General features: G+C 35.2%; 1 long non-coding RNA gene across 1 annotated transcript; it reads left to right on the top strand.

Moving 5' to 3' along the window:
* Positions 1-1,134: 1,134 nt before the first annotated feature.
* On the top strand, positions 1,135-19,570 carry LOC106724751. Its single transcript, XR_001360591.1, has 3 exons — positions 1,135-1,145; positions 7,807-7,812; positions 19,490-19,570. It is a non-coding gene; the product is annotated as an uncharacterized LOC106724751 (long non-coding RNA).
* The last annotated feature ends 223 nt before the right edge of the window (positions 19,571-19,793 follow it).

Genomic DNA, 19,793 nt, shown 5'->3' on the forward strand with positions numbered 1-19,793 from the left:
CTTATTGCTCTGTGGTATATATGAAAATTGTTTTTTTATTAATTCATCTCAATTTTTATGTTAAAAGTGGTAAACTTCAGTTCTTATATAAAAATATGTTAGGATGTATTTTATATTTTGCATATATATGTGATTTTTTATCACAGATATTAGAATCATATTTTAAAGCTAGCTTTTTAAATTACATAGTTTTTTTTGTGTGTGTGACATCACTTTGTGTCATTACTATATTGTATATTCAAGATTGATAAAAGAACATAGATGTAGTCCTTTCCTCTAAAGATAGTGTTTGATAGGCAGTAGTCTGCAAATGAGGAAACACTGAAGAGTATTCTTAGAGTTTTTTAAATCATTGCAGACCATAGACTGCTGCTATGCTTTTTAAGTGCTTTAAGCACTTTGACTTGAATTTTTAGCAAGACATCATTAACAATAACAACAAAAAGCCACTGGATTTTTTTATAGTTCTAAAATATTTTTTCATGACTTTTGGTGCGGCTCTTCCAACTAAAATAATGGTATGGTGTTGTATTTCTTTCTGTAGCATAGATCAATTCTAGTGACATTGGAAAAAAATGTATTCAGTTAGGTAATTATTGGCCACCATGCATGTACTAGATTATACCTATTTTAATCTAACAGTGGGTATCTTCATTACATTGGAGAACATTTATATCTTCAATGATATACCAGAATAGCACAATTTTTAGATGCCTTGCACCAATTTTATTTAAAAATTGCATTTCTTATTTACTAAATATCAACTTTCTATACACAAAAATTGAGATAAAATAATGCTGCTTTTGGATTCAAAATTACCCACCTAAATATATGTGGAAATTATATTCTAACATATTACTGATTTATTTCCCATAATTTAGATACATTTTTAAGTGCTATAAATATTTATTCCTTATTTACTATATAGAATGTAAAATTTTCAAAATTGACTATGGAATGAATTTTTAATGTTTTCTGAGTATAAAACTAATACATGACTATTATGGAAAATTTAGAAAATACTGAAAAGTATAAAGTAGAGAAAAAATTGTCTGCAATTTTACTATCCAGAGATAATACTGTTAATTTTTTTTTGTATTTTCTTTGTCTTTGTCTATGCTATTTATATGTATGAGTGTGTACATGTGATTGTGTGTGTGCATAATAACAATATTGAGATTATACTGACCATATAGTTGTATCCTACTTTTATAACTTAAGATTATAAGTCCTTCCCCATATCTTTAAAAATGTGATTTTTAAAAAATGACTGCCTAATATTCTGTTATATGAATATACCATAATTGAACCCATTCTCTCCTTGAATATTAGATTGTTTCTAATATTTCAAAATTATAAATAATAGCAGATGGACATCTTTGTATGTGAAATTTGAACTCTGTACTAGACTAGTTCTTTAGGGTATATTCATGGAAATGGGATAATTGGTTTAGATGCTGAGAACTTTTTAGGCTCTTTAAAATATGACCAAATTACCCTTCAGAAAGTTTGTGCCAAATTAGCAATATAGGAATACTCATACTGCTCTTCTTGACTATTGATTTTTATTTTTTAAATCTTTGACAGTTTGTTAAGCAAATATTTGTTTGTTCTTTTGATCATTCTAATTAATGAATGGTTTTACAATGAATCAGTTTTTTCCTTCTGTAATGTTATAGTTGATTGTTTAATAAAAAACACAAGAGGGTTGCTAGGTTGAGTGGGCAGTAGCCTTATTAGTATGTTTACTGTACATTTAAAACTCTAGAATATTTCAACATCATCCCTTTCCTAGAATATGAGCTTGTCTTTCATGCTCAGTCATTAACTAGAAAGAGTCCCAAGCCGATAGTTGAGTGTTGGGTTCTAGCTCTGCCTCTGCTACCAATTAATTCTCTCACCATAGATATTTCATGTTGTATCAAAACTTTCTCACTTGTAAAATGTGGAAGTAATCTCTTAAGCACTTTCCAGTTTCAAAGTACTTTAATGTGAGTTTACTCTTTAGAGATTCTGGTGTCACATATGTTTAAAGCTACATGATTGAATTAGATTAGAAGTATTATTTTTTTTCTTCTAACTCTACATACATGAAAATGAAAGTCATTTTTAATAGAAAAGGAAAATTAATATGTATTATTTAATGTGGTTAAGATTACCTGAATTGTTGAACTTAAGCTTTTCTACTTTAAGTGCCTTTAGCAGTGTTTTGTATTTGCAAATCTAAAATGTAAATGAAATTATTATGTAGTTTTATATAGTTTCTTCTTTATTTTTACTTTGAGTTATTTGCAACTTTTTTTTAAACCTTAGATTACACAGAGCAGTGTATTCATGGATTCTTCACTATTTCACTAGTGAGTTCTTGAGAAATGTATGTTAAAGATTAGCTCAGTGAGCAGGTAAGTAAATTCTTCATTTTGGGTGGGCAACAAGTCTTTATACAGAGTAGGATAAAGGACTATTCAGATAGTCCAATGTTTATATTTAGATATTTTAATATGAATGGTACAGGCACCCGGAGTTGATTAATGGTTATTGTTGTAGGTCTCAAAAATTTTCTTTGGTAGCAAATAGTTCATTACCCTAGAGTAGAGGTTGGCAAATGCTTTTGGTAAAGGGTTACATAGTAAATATTTTGGTTTTGCAGGCCAAATGACCTCTGTTTTATTTATTTACCTTTGTTATTGTAGTACAAAAGCAGCCATAGACAATGTGTTCCACTAAACCCAAAAGACACAGCTGGATTTGGTCCATGGCTGGTAGTTTGCTGTCCCCTGCCCTAGATGGTGTAGTTCACTTGTAGTTCAAATTATTGGCTAGTAATTTAAACTGCAACAAATGGTTGTATCATCCCAACCCTCTCTTAATTTGATGTAGTTTAGTTTGCTGGATTTGAGTGTTATTTAGGATTATAAAGGTAAGTGGGAAGTGGGTAAGGGAAAATAGGAACTCGTGTTAAAAACACTTTGATGCCCTTTTATTTGCTGGAGCCCACTGGAGGTTTGCTTAGCTGCCATAAATTGTGTCATGAGTGGGGGTTGTGATTGGTTGTTGCAAATTATATAAATTTTTCCAAGCACTTAACTACCTAGATGGTAGTAAAGAATGGATTAAAAAAAAAAAAAGAATGGATCAGATGGACCTTTTTACCTGAGTATTTTAGGACACTAGACCAATAATTTAAGAGAGATTGTGAAATGTGAGACTTTGTTTTTGCCATGTAAAGACTTCTATCACCATCACTTTACACCTTTCCCTTTCCCCAATATTTAGGAAGGACGTAAACTCAGAATTAAAGTTATTTAACCTGAAAAATTTTAAGTCTATGGAAGAATTATTACACTGTTCTTTTCTCATTTACTCTAGATCACTGAAAACTTCAAGTATCAGTCCATAGATTGGCAGTTGGGAAGTGCGGTGATATAGTTGCTGAAAGACCTAATGTAGTTATAAAACTATTATTGATTTGGAGATGTAATAAACCAAATGTACTCTGATATTTAGACTAAAACGTTTACATTATTTGTTAAATTGTATGTGCCACATGTTTAGAGGGACATTATGAGTTAAATGTTCACAGGGAGGCAACCAGAATGCGAAAGGCCTGAGTGGTGTGGTAAGTGGGATGCAGTCCAAGAAATTGGCGATGTTTATTTTGGAGAAGATTTGAGTGACTGCCATATGTAAGAAGGAATAGGATTACTCTGTGTTGTTATTGATGGAAAAATTAATTGTAAGAAATGAAAGTTTTTGGTTCCATATTTGATGTTCCTTATGAGGATTTCTAAATGAAAAGTGGCTGGCTTTGTCCTCATAAAATCATTGGAAGTATTCAAACAAAAGCTAGATCAGGGTTCTAAAGTAGAATCCCTGTACTCTCGGCATCAGTATCACCTGGGTATATTGTGGTATAGATCTAAAATTATGGGTTACCAAGCTGAAAAAAGCTAATAGAATTAGTACAAATAAAATGAAACATTTTTTTCATTTGTATAAAACTCTTAAGGGAAGTCATTTTTAAGTAAAAATTGATTTTGATAATTTAACACTAACTTTTAACACATATTATAACTTGATAAGATGATTGTTAATTATTAGTGGTGGAACATTGGACACTTAGGATAATTAATGTACTTTTGTTTAGTTACAATATTTAAATATAAGGTAGAGTTCTCCCATTTACTAAAATAATTTAAGTGGTCTTTGAATAAATGACCTATCTTTATTAAACACAGATGCTTTTTCAATCTAAAACAGCCATATCATTAGCAGGAAAAAAAAGGGTATTGAGGGAGCTTGCTCTTTTTTATACCTATTAATGTCAAAATGGTAGGGGAATGAGCAGCAGCTGGTGGATAACTTTTTCTCTACGCTCTTCCTCTCCTCCTACCTGCAAATAGAGTTGCATGGCATGTCACAGTGTCATCATTTGGTAAAGTTGCCCTCGAGCAATGCTGGCAACTGGGACCTCTGCCTTTTGATAGTCATTCTTGTGGATGGATTTAGTTAGCTTATCATGAGTTAGACTCTGTCATTGATAGAGTCTGCTTGTTGGGAACTATGTGAAGAATTTTAGGGTTTTAGGCCTGACATTTGTCCAAGGGTCCTACAGTGATCCCAGAGTGGTTTGTACCCACATTTATTCTGTGTGTGTGTGTATGTGTGTGTTTAATTCTAACGTAAAGTTTTGGCCAATCATCCTATAAAAACAATGGAAAAAAATTAAATGCCAGTTCTCCTGATTTTGAAAGCCATAATGTAATGCAATTGGTTTTTCATATAAATTGTAAATTATGTTCAAATACATATTTTATACTGAAAAGTAAGGTTTGTAACTTTACTAGATATACTAGGCATATTTTTTCTGTCCTAATATTAAACCTAATATTAAAACCAAAGAGAATATAAATACCATTATCGAGAAGCTATTGAAAGCCAAGTGTTTTAGACTATGACTATGACTGAGGTTCTGGTCTTTAAATCTGTCAATGTAAACTTTTGGAAAATATTTTAGTTTTTCTGACCATGGTATTCTCTGAATTACTGAATGTGATGTTATATACATTTAAGTAAAAAGTATTGAAAAGATGAAAACTAAAAAACTAGAATGATATGACACTGAGTTGTATGAATTTTTAAAAATTAAATATTTAGACTGTTGAACTAGATCTAATAAAAGTATTTTTAACTTAACAATTTTATAAATGGAAATTTTTCTGTTTTTTTTTTCCATTTAAAATTTACCCATTTGAATCTAACACATAATAGATATTTAGTTGGTGTTCAATTTTGATGAACTGAATTTTAAAGGAAGGAGAACAAAAAGCCATCTTTATATGGAGTGTTTTCTAAAGGACAGGAAAATATAAACCTTTTAAAAAAAATTTTTTTATTGATTAAGTTATTACATATGTGTCCTTATCCCCATGTTAATAAACCTTTTAATTGGAAACACTTTTTAAAAAATATATATATTTTATTGATTTTTTTAGAGAGAGGAAGGGAGAGGGATAGAGGGTTAGAAACATCAATCAGCTGCCTCCTGAACACCCTCTACTGGGGATGTGCCCACAACCAAGGTACATGCCCTTGACTGGAATCGAACCTGGGACCCTTCAGTCTGCAGGCTGACGCTCTATCCACTGAGCCAAACCGGTTAGGGCTGGAAACACTTTTTAATTGGCTCCCCCATTTTCAGTGTTTAATTGTGGAAACCAAATTTCTTACTAATTTAAAAAGATGGTAGAATTTAATATACCTATGCTCTTTGTAATGCCAAAGGAAATGAATGGTAATGTAAGTGATCTGGTAATTTGAAACCAATGCCCATGATTCTTAGCTCATATTTTGCAATATCCTATGGTGTTTACTGTTATTTAAAAATAATTAAATAAGAGGTCCTTTTTGCTGCTTGCCCTGTGACATGTCCAGCCAAATCCCAAGTGGAGAGATGCTAGGGAGCGCTAGGAACGTTGCACTAGAATCCATTTTCAGCTTTGCCAGGGAGTTGCTACTGAGTTGCTGAAATAAATCACTGCTGTTTTCTAGTGAGTTAATGTCTTTATTTATATGGGTTAGAATTGAATACTGTGACTCCTAAGGGCCTTTTACCTTCGATGTTTTATGACCATAATAAAAATATCTTACTATTTATTACATTGTACTTTTTTTTAATACATTGTACTTTTAAAACGTTTCACAACTTTTTCTTTCCTCTTAATTTAAACAGTAAGTAAGCTAGACATTATTATTATCTTACTTTTACTGATGGAGAACATAGGCCCATACAAATAACATGACTTATGTAAGTTCACATGGCTAGTTAGTATTAGAGCTAGGACAAGAATTCAGCTCCTCTAATTTTCAGTCCTGTGTGTTACAAATACTATATGCCATATTATTATTCTGTGTTTTGTTTTTGGTGCTGGCTTTTTGAGGTACCATATTGAATTGAATAGTAAAAGGGTTTTGCAACTTCAATAAAAATGGGAATCATTCATGTAAATGTCTATTTTGATTAATTCAGACAAAAGTAGATTTCTTTTGGTATGTTGAAATACTGATGATTCTACAGACTTCCATTTTCTTTGCTGGGGGGTTTACTTTTAGACCTTAAAATTCTGTTCTATGGCTTGCATCATTAAAATGCACTGCTTCTTTGTAATGGAACAGTGAGAAAAATGAAATTTAAGTTATTTGGTCTGTGAGTCTTACTAACGGTGAGACTTTGCAGCAGATACCTGACTGACCATTCTTGTCCATGCATAAAGTGTGCTGCAAGCACCTGCGGCTTTGCCTTGGATGTTCTCGTCTGCACACAGGGCAGAGTGGAAGTGCTAGGAAGATAATCCACTGGAGCCAGCCATCAGCCAGTGATGGATGGGAGCGTTGGAGGATAATAATTGCAGCTTTCTTGCCCTACTGGTAATACTCTGAGGCCTGTTTCCCATGGTCTCCTGGGGTTTCCGGTGGGACTGGACCTCATTGCTCACAGCAGGAAATTTTTAAATGTGTTTTAAAAACATTTTCTGCCTCTTTTTTGTCTCCTTCCCATTCTTTATTAACCTTTCCTGGAATTACCTCCCAAATGAGCTTTTTATCTTTGAGTCTGTTTCTGGGACAAACTAAGCCACGTTTGATTGAGAAATAAGTGATTACTTAGTATGCTTATTAGATATGAAAGATTTTTTTAAAGAATTATTTTGGATAAGTTCTAAAACAAGTATTTTAATCTGACTATTTTAATTTGTCTTATAAACACATCCATGTTAAATTTAATTTTCTTAGCTCCATTTCATAACAAAGGACAGATTTAAGGCCAAAAATCTAAAGTAAAAATGCAAGGTAAATATATGGAAATCTTCCTATCTTATCTATTTGTCTTCTACAAAAGTTTTTGGCTGATTATCCAAATGAGTTAAGAAGGACACAATGGGTATTTTGGTAGAAATTAAGTTAAAATGGAATTTAGTTGAAGCAAAATTATAGATTATTTTCTAATTCAATCCAACTTGCTCTTTTTTTTTTTTTTAAACCAGGACTTGCTTATTTATAATCAGAGACCAAGATTAGCCTTTCCTAACATTGCCTGTAAGGATAGTTTCCCCAAAGATTATTCTGTGATCGTTGTTAACTCAAGTTCTTTTTGTGATCTTATTAAGGATTAAGGAATATGGAGTTTATAAACTGAATAAACTCTAAAGTTAGTGCATTGTAACTTCTTTGATATCTTTTTTGAATTAGAAGTACTGGTTTTTATATGTTGTTTTTTAAAAAGGTATGGGAAATGTATATTCATTTTAGGCACATGTTATCAGTTTCTTTTGTTTTCCCAGGTACAATTGTGATTTATGTGCCCTACTAGGTTTATTGATTAGATTTCTGAGATAGAACATAGATGAATTTAAGCAAGTTTATAGAGCCACCCTAAGATTATCATGCACAAATATTTTCCCACAGGAAAAAAAGCATTAAAGATTCTAAAGTAATATCTTGAACATCTCATAACTTTTTAAGCAAAAATACCAGATAGTGTATGCAGAGTGTTTTCCCCAATGTAGTTGCCTTGTGGTTCCTTTAGATTCTGCCATGTTCTTTTGAATATAAGGCAGGACATTTCTTGACCTTTGAGGTTGTATTTGTCAGTGAGAAATGGTCAGATGTCACTTGGGTGATTAGATTGGATAATACGGTTTAGGGGAAAAATATGTTAGTTATAGAGGAATGAGTCTGCCTTTCTCTGAGACATATTAAACTGCTCTAAAGTGGAAATTCCCCCCAAATCTCCAGTGGTGGCATATTGGAATTAGCATATGGTCTGTTTAAGTAAATATTCATTTGTAAATACAAGTTATGTTACTTCAAAAAAGTTATACTTTTTAGGCATATTACATCCAAATAAAACTACCTAATTTATTACTAAAGTCCAGGCTTTTGGCATTTCAAGTACCTCAGTGTGGCAGATTGAAAATCTGGTGTAAGAACCAAGTATGATTTTTTTAAATGTGTCAAGGAAGCTGGCCCATTTCCTGAACAATAAATTCTTTTCTGTAAGGAATGTTAGACAAAGTGGTTAAAAATCAGGAATATCTTTTTAAAGTCTTTACTGGAAGCTGACTTCTTGTGTTAATTGTGGAGAATCTCAGGATAACTTGATGTAAAGCAAGCTTGAAAAATTACATCTTTTTAAAAGCTTACATATTTTTCATCACCAGTAGGCCACTTAAGCAATTCCTTTGTCCAAAATATTAAAGTACAACTTGGCCTTTTTAACGTTTAGAAATGACTTTTGCCTCTTATTCATGTTAAGTACTTGTATTGGACAGTGTATTTCTGGATGTTGGTTAATTTGCTGACTCTTATAAGATTAGTCAATTCCTGCAAGTTCTTGGTACATGTTTTAGCATTTAAAAATTTTCAGTTAAATCTCCGTAATTGCCACAGATAATTTTATAATTTCTGGTTCTCATCATTGTTTCTGTGTTAGGAAAATATTGTACCTCTCAGTACCTGACTTGCAATTTTTGCTGCTTTAAAAATGGTCACATTTATTATCTTAACAAAAGTAATTTTTAATTAAATGTTTACATTATTGAACTAAGCAGACTGAAATTTAAGCAAGCTGTTTTGCATAGAGTTTATGATTGAATCTCTAAAGGATATCAGTTTCCACTCAGATATTTATAGGAGAGTAGTTTTAAAATTGTTTGATTTTTGTCCTTGCCAGTGTGGCTTGGTTGGATCGTCGTCGCGTGACCAAAAGGTTGCCCCATAGATTCCCAGTCAGGGCACAGGCCTAGGTTGCCGGTTTGATCCCCGGTGGGGGCATGCTGATCAATTTTTCACTCTTACATCGATGTTTCTTCCTCCCTCTCCCTTTCGTCTCTCTCAAATCAATAAAAACAAACAAACAACCCTTAGGCGAGGATTCAAAAATTTGTTTGGTTGTAATTTATATATTAAGTGTAATGTAGAGACTTTGCATTATTAACAAGTTATTTTTTTTTTGCATAAAAGCATTTTTATTTTTTTTAAAATTTTTTATTAAGTTATTACATATGTGTCCTTATCCCCACATTACTCCCCATCCCCCGACTCTTGCCCTCACCCCCCCTGTTGTCTGTTGTCCATTGGTAGGCCTATATATGCTAGCATATAAGTTCTTTGGTTGATCTCTCCCCCTTACACCCTCCCCTACCTTCCCTTTGAGGTTTGAATTTCACATTTGTTTATGCTTATTTTTGAAATGGAGATTTAAATAATTTGTTAGATAATAGAAATGTAAGTAATTATGTAATATTTAAATTATTACTAGTTTATTACCTAAAGGAACTTTGGGTCAGTGCATGTAACAGCTTTTATATCAGCGGTTCTAAACCTGTGGGTCGCGACCCCTTTGGGGGTCGAACGACCCTTTCACAGTGGTCGCCTAAGACCATTGGAAAACACATATCTAATTACATATTGTTTTTGTAATTAATCACTATGCTTTAATTATGTTCAATTTGTAACAATGAAATTGGGAGTCACCACAACATGAGGAACTGTATTAAAGGGTCGCGGCATTAGGAAGGTTGAGAACCACTGTTTTATATGTTACAACTACATTTCCTTTGTCCATTCTTGAAACTTTACCTCTTGAAGTGAAGAGATGTCTCTCTATAATAACTGTAGTTTTCTGTTACCAACTCATCTGACTGAAGTTACTCTTGTTATAAAATAGCTTAGAGAAATATATGTTAGCAGAAATTTTACAGTATTTTCAATATTACATGCTAACAACAGTTTTCTGGTTAGAATCTTTTAGGTTTCCTTGTTTCTACACTGTTATTTTTTGCTACCTCTAGGAAAACTAGACATTTGGAAGTGGAATTATGTTCACTGAGTATTAGTCTTTCTGCTTAAGATGCATAGTACTGTGATAAGGACATATACTTTACTTCCCTCTCTTATAAGAGAGCTTACAGCACTTAATATTCTTAAAGAATAAACCTTTTCCAAGTGCTGTACTTATTTACAGATCAGCCTAGAACACCCTCAAGAAAATAACAGATTGTGTAGCAAAATAGAGATACTGAGTTTTTTGAGCATGGATTTTTTTCATGTTCAAAGAAGAGTTATGTGCTTTCAAATGAAGATAATGAGGTTTTGTAAATGAAGAATATAAGAAAAATAAACGAATAGTCAAAATATTTTATTTTAATTTAAAAATCAATTGAAGACAAATTGGCTATTCCTAGGAAAAAGATAATGTATGTTTTCATTATAGTCTATGTATTTAAGAACTAAAGCAGTAAATGCCAAGATTTATCTGGTTCTCTATCCACTTTTAGTTCATTGACACCTTCCGTCTTCTAGTTCATCGACAGGTAATTATATAATGGTATTAGTGGCTTAATTCCATAACCTTATTATCTCCTGACATTTAAAAAGACAGTTCCTCTAAAATAAAAGATAGTGATATAAAGAGAAGAGACCCTGACCTGTGCCCATTTTCCTTTCCTTTTTTTGTATTCCCTGCCACCCCCATGTTAACAACAAAAGCCCATTTTGTAGTCTCTTGTGCCTGGGAGAAACTTCTTCAAGGTAGCTCTGAGCCTGTGGCTTCTGGCTGAAGACAGTCTTCATTCCTTGGTAGCCTTACCCATGGCTTTTTTTTTTTTTTTTAATGGAAAAGAGTTCAGGAGATTTAATATCCTTCACACACCAACTCCATGTTTGCCTGCAGGGATGGTGTTGGGCATGTTCTCCCTTGTAGTGGTGTTCCAGGGTGCTTTATGCCATCCCCCCAAAGCACCAACCCTTACACCCTGAAGAAGCCAGTCACCTTCTTGCCCTTCTTCCCTCTCCTTCTCTGTTTCTCCATCCTCCTTCATTGCAATAAATCAGGGTGACTAAGACCTGTAAGTATGCAATTACTGTATTTCTTAACGAGTATTTATGTTAGCATTATTTCCTAACAGCAGTCCTACTGTTAATCATACTGCTTTAGTTCACTGTCCTTCTAAATGCCAGTGTCAATTTAGGTATTCTTTAAGTGTATCGAATATAAGGAAAAGGGTGAAGGGAAGAAATGACTATTTATAATGGTAACGGGTTTTATTGCTTATAATAAGTAATGTTTTAATATTTTGCCAAATGAAAAAAATATTTTAAAAAGAAAGGAAAAATCGTTTTATGTAAATGTTTATAAACATGTATGTAAATATGTTGTTTATATTACCTTCAAAATCATTAATAAAAATGGATTTTTAGTTTTTTCCTGGAATGGGGTTCCTTTGTGTATAGGAGGACAAATTTATCCTAAACAGCACTTGCAATCTGAGTTTCTTTAACACATGATCTTAGAAGGGATACATGTTTTTTTGTTTTATGGTCATTTATCAACCAATGTTTTTTCCTTTAATAAAGAATATCATTGATTTTTTATTGAGGTATAATTGACATATGACATTGGTTTCAGGTATACAACATAATGATTAGATATTCGTATATATTGTGAAATGATCACTACAATAAGTCTAGTTAACATCTATCACTGCATATAGTTAGAATTTTTTTTTCTTGTGATGAGGATTTTTAAAATTTACTCTCAGCAGTTTTCAAATATGCAATATAGTATTATTAACTATAGCTACCATGCTGTACATTACATCCCCATGACTTACTTTATAACTGGAAGCTTTTACCACATCTTTATACATTTATCTATTAATGGACTCTTAGGTTGTTTTTGTATCTTGGCGATTGTAAATAATGCTGTAATGAACATGGTGACAATATCTTTTCAAGTTAGTGTTTTCATTTTCTTTGTATAAATAGCCAGAAATGGGTCCATTCTGTTTTCCATAGTGGCTACACCAATTTTCATTCCCACCAATAATGCATAAGGGTTCCCTTTTCTCCACATCCTCTCCAACACTTGTTATTTCTTGTCTTTTTGATAATAGTCATTCCAATAGGTATGAGGTGATGATCTCATTTTGGTTTTGATTTGCATTTCCCTGATTAGTGATACTGAGCATTTCTTCGTGTTTCTGTTAGCCATCTGTATGTTTTCTTTGAAAAAATATTCAAACCTGCCTACTTTTCAGATTATCTTTTTTTTGAGTTGTATGAGTTTTTTTGTGTATTTTTTATATTAGCTCCTTAGCAGATGTATGGTTTGTATTTTCTCCCATTCATTAGGTTACCTTTTCATTTTGTTGATGATTTCCTTTGCTCCACAGAAGCTTTTTAATTTGATGTAGTCCCACTTGTTTATTTACATATTGTTTATTTTTGTTACCTTTGCTTTATAGTGAGATCCAAAAAGTCATCGCCAAGACTGATGTCAAGGAGCTTAACCATCTATATTTTCTTTTTGGAGTTTTATGGTTTTACTCTTACAGTCAAGTCTTTAATCCATTTTGAATTAATTTTTGTGTAAGATAGTGGTCCAGTTTCATGTCTATGTTGGTTTCTATGCATTAGATGATATGACCACCTCTCCCAGTCTTGAAGGAATGGCCTTGTTTAGGAGTTGAACCGTATCTTTCTCCCCTGCTCTAGCTCTGGTCTTTCTCAAACCTTTGTGATTGTCCAAGTGACCTATTCTATTTTAGTTTGAGGATGTGTCAAGACCTGTCAGTGTCCCAAAGGGGAGGATCTCAGTCAGCACCTGGATTAATTCAGGCTGATTGAAGGGCAGACAGGGAGCAGCTTTTAAAGTACAGTGGGGCCTTGACTTACGAGTTTAATTCATTCCGTGACGGAGCTCGTAACTCAAATTACTCGTATGTCAAATCAAAATGAACGAGTGAGACGTGATGCTGGGCTGATGTGCTGTTCACTGTGACGTTCGCTGCGCCAACTAGCGGTGGGGTATCTGAAGCTGGCTCATAATCCGAATTTTAGCTCGCAACTCAAAGCAAAAAATCGGCCGAGAGAAGGCTCGTATCTCGAAAAACTCGTTAGTCGGGACACTCATAAGTCAAAGCCCCACTGAATGCAAATGTATACAGCCCTGTGGGTCTGCAAGTGTAAGCCCTGCTGGCTACCAGAGCCAGGGACTCGCAAAAACCAGACGAGCACATAACTCTCGTTTTTGGGAGATAATGGCTAACTGTAGCAAGGGAGGCAAGATGGCAAGCTCTTGGCCAGGTTTCCTGAGAGCACACCTCAGGCCAAAGCTCCAGGACAAGCAAATGGGCCTCTTTCTCAGGAAGACCAGTGTATTTGTCTCTTCTCCTCGTAGTGCCCTGGGGGTGTTGGTGGCCAAGAACTGTCTTTCCTATTACATCCTGTGGGACCCAGGGATATCAGCTGTCCAGTCCACCGAAGCCAGAAGAGCTCCCCTGGGTGGCAGCCTCCCCATTGGGAGATTCTGGCATTTGGGGGTGTGGCAGAGGAGAGCTGAAGGTAAGTGTCCGAGGTCACCACCCTGCGTTGTATCCCATCAGGCTCCTGCCCCTCCGGCCTGTGCTTCAAGATTAGCAAATAAAACCCTTGCACATGAAGTCTGGACACTTCTCACTGGCTGTTTCTGCCCTGAGTGCTGGCCCTTTAAGAGTGGCTTTTTAGTTGACCACAGCCCTTTGGTCTCAGGATGCCAGCCCCATGGTTTTCTAAGTCAGATGTTTTTTTTGGTGGGGCTCCTTTCTCGGGAGGGAACTGAGACACAGCCACCACACACACAGCAAAGCACATTATAATCAAATTGCTGAAAGTGATTGATGCAAAGAAAATTTATACCAGAGGGGGTGGGGGAAATAAGTACAAAGAGACAAAGATAAAAATGACAACTGATTTACCAGGAACTATGCAGGCTATACCACAATGGAAGGATGTCTTTAAAGTACTAAAGGAGAAAAAAAGTTGTAAACACAAAATGTTCGACCCCAAAACAGGCTTTTTAAAATTGAAGTTAAACACAGACAAAAGGTGAGATAATCCATTGTCGGTAGACCAATACTACAAGAAAAGTGAGTTTTCCCAGCAGAAAAAATAATGGAAATTTGAATCCACACAAAGAAGAGACTGTGGGAAATGGTAAATAAAAAGGATGTTTTCATTGTTCAATCTTAAAAAATTGTTTAAAGAAAAAATATTAATAATGTAGTTGGTATTCATAGCATATGTAGAAAGTAAAATGCAAGAAGTATCAGTGTGAGTGGGGAATGGGAAGTATGCATTGTAAGGGTCTTACTAGTACAGGATATGTGAAGTGGTAAAGTGTTATTTGAAGATAAACTGTATATTGTAAACTAGCAATTGCTAAGACAGAATAACGAAACAAACAGTAATTAGCCAATAATGGAAATAATTAAAGCAAAACAAAACCCTGCAGTGAACCCCAAAAAAGTCAGGATAAGAGAAAAGGAACAAAGAACAGATGAGACAAATAGAAACAACTATAAAAAATGCTGTTTACATGAATATATTATATTAAATGAAAATGGCCCAAACACCACAATCAAAAGTAGATATTGTCAGATTGGATTAAAAAGCGAGATCCAATTTTATGTAAACAGAAATCCAGAGAAAGAGGAGTGGCTGTGTTAGTCATGTAAAATATACTCTGATCTACATGGGTAACCAGGGACATTTCATTATGATGATCCGTTAACTCATCAAGAGGAAATAAGGATCTTAACTCTGTTGTACCTAATAAAGTCAAAATACAACATTAAAAAACTGATAAAATGGGAAGGGGAAGTTGACAAATTCACAATCATAGCTGGATATTTCAGAAGAACTTTTTCATAACGACGGAATGAGTTGAGAGAAAATGAGTAAGGATGTAGAAGACTTGAACAATATTATTAACCAAATAAAACTGATTGGTAGAATGTATTGTCTCTTAAGCCCATGTGGAACAATCACAAAGATTCACCATATGCCGGGCAAGGACAGAAGCCTCAATAAAATTAAGAAGATTGAAATTATTCAAAGTATTTTCTCTGATCCACTATATACTAGCCAAGTGGGGAGTAAAACTATTGTAGAAGAACCAGTCTAAAAATATTTTGACAGGCTCTTTTCCGGTTTACTAATTATAAAGATTTAAGTCCAAAGTCTAAAATCAGGCTGATCCAAAAGTGAAGCCCCGAGAGCAGACAGTTATGCTTGGTCAAACTGACGGAAAAGCTTGTTCCTTACCCCTCCCACTGTTCTACTCCCACTGCATGAACAGAGCTGACAGTCTTACTATCAGACTGGAAACAGTGGAACAGCGAAGGGAGAAGAGAAAGGGACATAAAAGTTCCTCTTGAAAGTTCTCAGGGAGAGGCACTGTCACACCCCGGGGACCATGTCTTCTGAGAGAGAAGCTAAGCAGCTCCCTTGGGGATTGTACTCAACCATAATCTTAACACCAGGCACTAAGCAACTGTACTCAAATAACTGTACATTCTAAGTAACAGGTGCATAGAAAACTTTAGAAAAGAAATAACAGATTCTCAGTCTCTCATTAATGTATTCAGCATTTTATTGAGGGCCCACTATATGCCAAGCTTTTTGCCTTCAAAACAGAAAGGCGCATGCTTTGGGTTCTCGGAGCACTCAGTCTGGAAGAAGAAACAAGACAACTTGAGGGAAGAGACACTCCCCCCACACAGAACTACACTGCACTGTATATTGCTCACAGGATAAGTGTTCTTTTGGAAACACCAGAGGTCACCAGAACCTACCCAGAGACTCTGGAGTCTCCCCTGCCCTCGGAGAGAGCATGAGAACAAGCATGTGGATAGCTCTAGGGCTGACATCTTGCTGCAGACATTTATTAAATCAAGAAAAGGGCTGGCTCAGTTGCAGACCTCAGATTTGTCACATTTCCTACATTAACTCTTAGCAATAGTCTTGGGGGAAGTCTGTGTAAATATGTGCTACAAGTGAATGCATATAAACGAACTTAACCACCCAATAAAACATGATTCCTTTAAAAATAGGGGTTGAGTGCTCTAACTGCAGAGTCAGACATCTGCATCTGAACCCTAACTTTTGCAGTAATGGCATTTGACTAAACTCTTTAAGCTTCTTTTCTTTTTTTTGCAAAATAGGGGTGATCATAAAGAATTACTTATAGTTAAGGAAGATAAATATGTTTAAAGTGCTTAGCGCAATGCTTAACGTGTTGTAGATCTTCAATGGTTGGTATATCTTAACTCACTTAAAAAAATTAAATTTATCGGTGACATTAATTTGCAAATCCATACAGGTTTCAAGTGTACAACTCCATAAAACATCAAAGCAAAGTCTCTTTCCGTTTCCATTCCCCCCTCTTTACCCCCACCTAGCCCCCACCCTCATTTTCCTCTGGCGATCACCACACTGTTGTCTGTGTCTATGTGTTCCGTGTATATGTTTCTTGGCTAATCCCTTCATCTTTCATCCAGTTCCCCTTTCCTCCTCCCTCTGACAGCTGTCAGTCTGTTTCATGTATCTATGCCTCTGCAAACAGCCATTCTTGAAAGGGAGGAAAGACGCAGGGAAAAAGGGAAGGAAGGACAGATGGAGGGAGGGACGTAGGGAAAGGAGGGACAGAAGTAAAAAATAGAATGAAGGAAAATATGCAGTCAGTACACTAGGTGTCAGCATTGTGCTTCAAACAGTCCTGTACACAAAGTGCCTACTCTAATTTTATTTAGAGGCTGTCCAAGTTGAACTGGCTGGGACTAGAAAGATACTTAAGCAGATCTGGGAAATTCAGAGCTAAAAGAAGGATATGACAATGTAATACGTTAGGCCACTATACACCAATTATTTTTCAAGTTGGTAAGCTGTTCAAAGTTAGCTGCCTATCTCATTTGGCTCCTGCTATCTACAGAAGCTCAGCATATCAGAAATTCTGTTTCTATTTTGTTCGTTATTTTGTTCATTACATTCTACATATAAGTGAAATCATATGGTATTTGTCTTTCTTTGACTGGTGTATTTTACTTAGCATGATACTCTCCAGGGCCATCCATGCTGTCACAAAAGCTAAGATTTCCTTCTTTTTTTAAATCATAGATACAGAGAACAGACTGACAGCTGTTGGGACACAGGAGGTTTTGGGGGGCTGGGTAGGAAAGGTGAAGGGGTTAAGCAAATCCACCCCCGCCCCCAACAATATGGTAATCACCGGGGTGGGGATGGGGGAGGTAGAAGAGGTCAAAGAAGGGACAGCAAATGGTGATGAAAGAGACTTGACTTTGGGTGGTGACCCCAGGATGCAGGATGCAGATGATGACTTATGCAGTTGTGCAATTGAAACCTGTGTGGTCTTATTAACCAATGCCACCCCAATAAATTCAATTAAAAATTAAAAAAAATTTTTTAAAGGAAAGAAAAGAATGGAAATTGGTAAACTATGACACATTCATGCAATGGAATATTATGCAGCTGAAAAAATTGTAAAACACTTCGTGTATGTTAAGGGATGACCTCCAAGATATATATTGTTTCAATGAAAAATGCAAAATAAAGAATATATGTATAGTAAAAAAATATATAGAACAATCTTAACTTTGTCCAGGATGCTAGCATTTTTCTCATCTCTAGGCTTTAAGTCTTAGAGTCGTTTTCAAGGAAGAACTTTGTTTGAATCCTTCCTTTCCTACTTATTAGCCATGTAGATAATATAATACCTGTCTTACCTGTCTTTCACAGGGCCACCAGAATGACATCTGAAAAATAAATAATTTTAAAAGAGCCTTGCTGAACAGGATGATGCTCTTATTATTCTGTATATTTAGAAAGTTTTAAGAGACAAATGAAAGTAGAGATGGTGGAAGAATTCTTTTAAACAAATTGTGATGTAACTGACACATGATATTGTGTAAATTTAAGGTGTGCAGAGAGTTGACTTGATATGTTTTATACTGCAGTACGATCACCACCATAGTGTTAGCTAACACCTCCATCCTGTCACATGATTCTTTCTTTCTTTCTTTTTTTTTTTTTGCGGTGAGAACGTTTAAGATCCAGTCTCGTAGCAGCTTTGAAGTATGTAATTCAGTACCGTTGGCTGTAATCACCATGCTGTGCACTAGCTCTCTAGGTCTTACTTAACTTCTAACTGCAAGTATGTGTCTTTTGACCAAAATCTCTCCAGTTCCCTCACCCCCAGCCACTGTCAACCACCGGTTTATTCTATTTCTAAGAGTGGTGTTTTCCTTACATTCCACTTATGAATGACATTATACTCTCCCTTTGTGCAGGTTTGGGTAGGGGTAGCCCAAGTGACCTGCCTGGCTTTTTTTCCCACTGCCCTATGTCCTTGGCCATGTTTCTACTCGGATGGCCTTTGTGCTCTGGCCAAGCCAGGCTCTAGTGTTGAGTCGTCATGGATGAGAGAGTGGGAGGTGAAGTGGCAAACTACAGAGGACATCAGAGCTGGTATTTCCAAAATCTTTGAACCACCCCAGACGGGACATTAGCCTGGTGGAGGCGAATTCCTCTCCATGAGTCAGGCTTCTCCTTAAACCTTGCAGATTTCCTCACTGCAGCAGGGGAGGGAGCGGTCTGTGCTTCAGCACTAAAGGAGAGGCAAGGTCCTAGTCCAGCAACGGGAGAGGCCTCTGCTCTGGCTCTCAGTTTTTATTTTGTCTTTAAACTTTGTTTTTTTTTTTTTTTAGGAGATATTTAAATTGGCTTATAATAATAATCACCATCTGTTAAAAGTTATATGCTTTATTATCATGAACTCACTTAATTCTCACAACAACTCTGCAAGATACATTAGTTCCATTTTATAGATGAGAATGTTGAGGTTTAGAAAATGAGAAAATTGCAAAGCAACAGTAACAGCAGTGTTAGAGCCCAGAATGTTTTATTTAAGAGAAATTTTTTGTTTCTTAATCATATTTACCTGATTGTCTACCCCCCATACCTCCCCCCCCCCCCCCCCTCACCATTCCACATGCCCCAAAAGGCATCCTGGCTTGGAATCAGAATTAATTGAAAGGATTTATTTTCCATGTAAATATTGAGATGTGGTCTCTTTCTCTAATGGTCTCATCCCTAGGATGTCATTATAGTTTGCCAGCTGGGAAGAGATGCACAGGAACCCATAGCATCAATAAGTACAGTGTGTCCTCATAAAACTGGTGCTTTAAAAGCAGCTACATTTTATTGAGAGAATTAAATAACCAAAAATTGAGGATAATTTCTGCAACTGAACAAATGGAGCTGCATTAATTATCTATGAACCTTATTCTGAAGTGGTCCTCAGTTCTAAAATTCCAAAGGAAGCAAGAAGAGTGCAGGATACAATGTTCTCCGAGGCGAAGGATCTAATCTCAGGGTAGGAGGTCTCATTGGGATCAGTT

This window comes from Myotis brandtii, unplaced genomic scaffold (assembly GCF_000412655.1).
Source record: "Myotis brandtii unplaced genomic scaffold, ASM41265v1 scaffold953, whole genome shotgun sequence".
Lineage (NCBI taxonomy): Eukaryota > Metazoa > Chordata > Mammalia > Chiroptera > Vespertilionidae > Myotis > Myotis brandtii.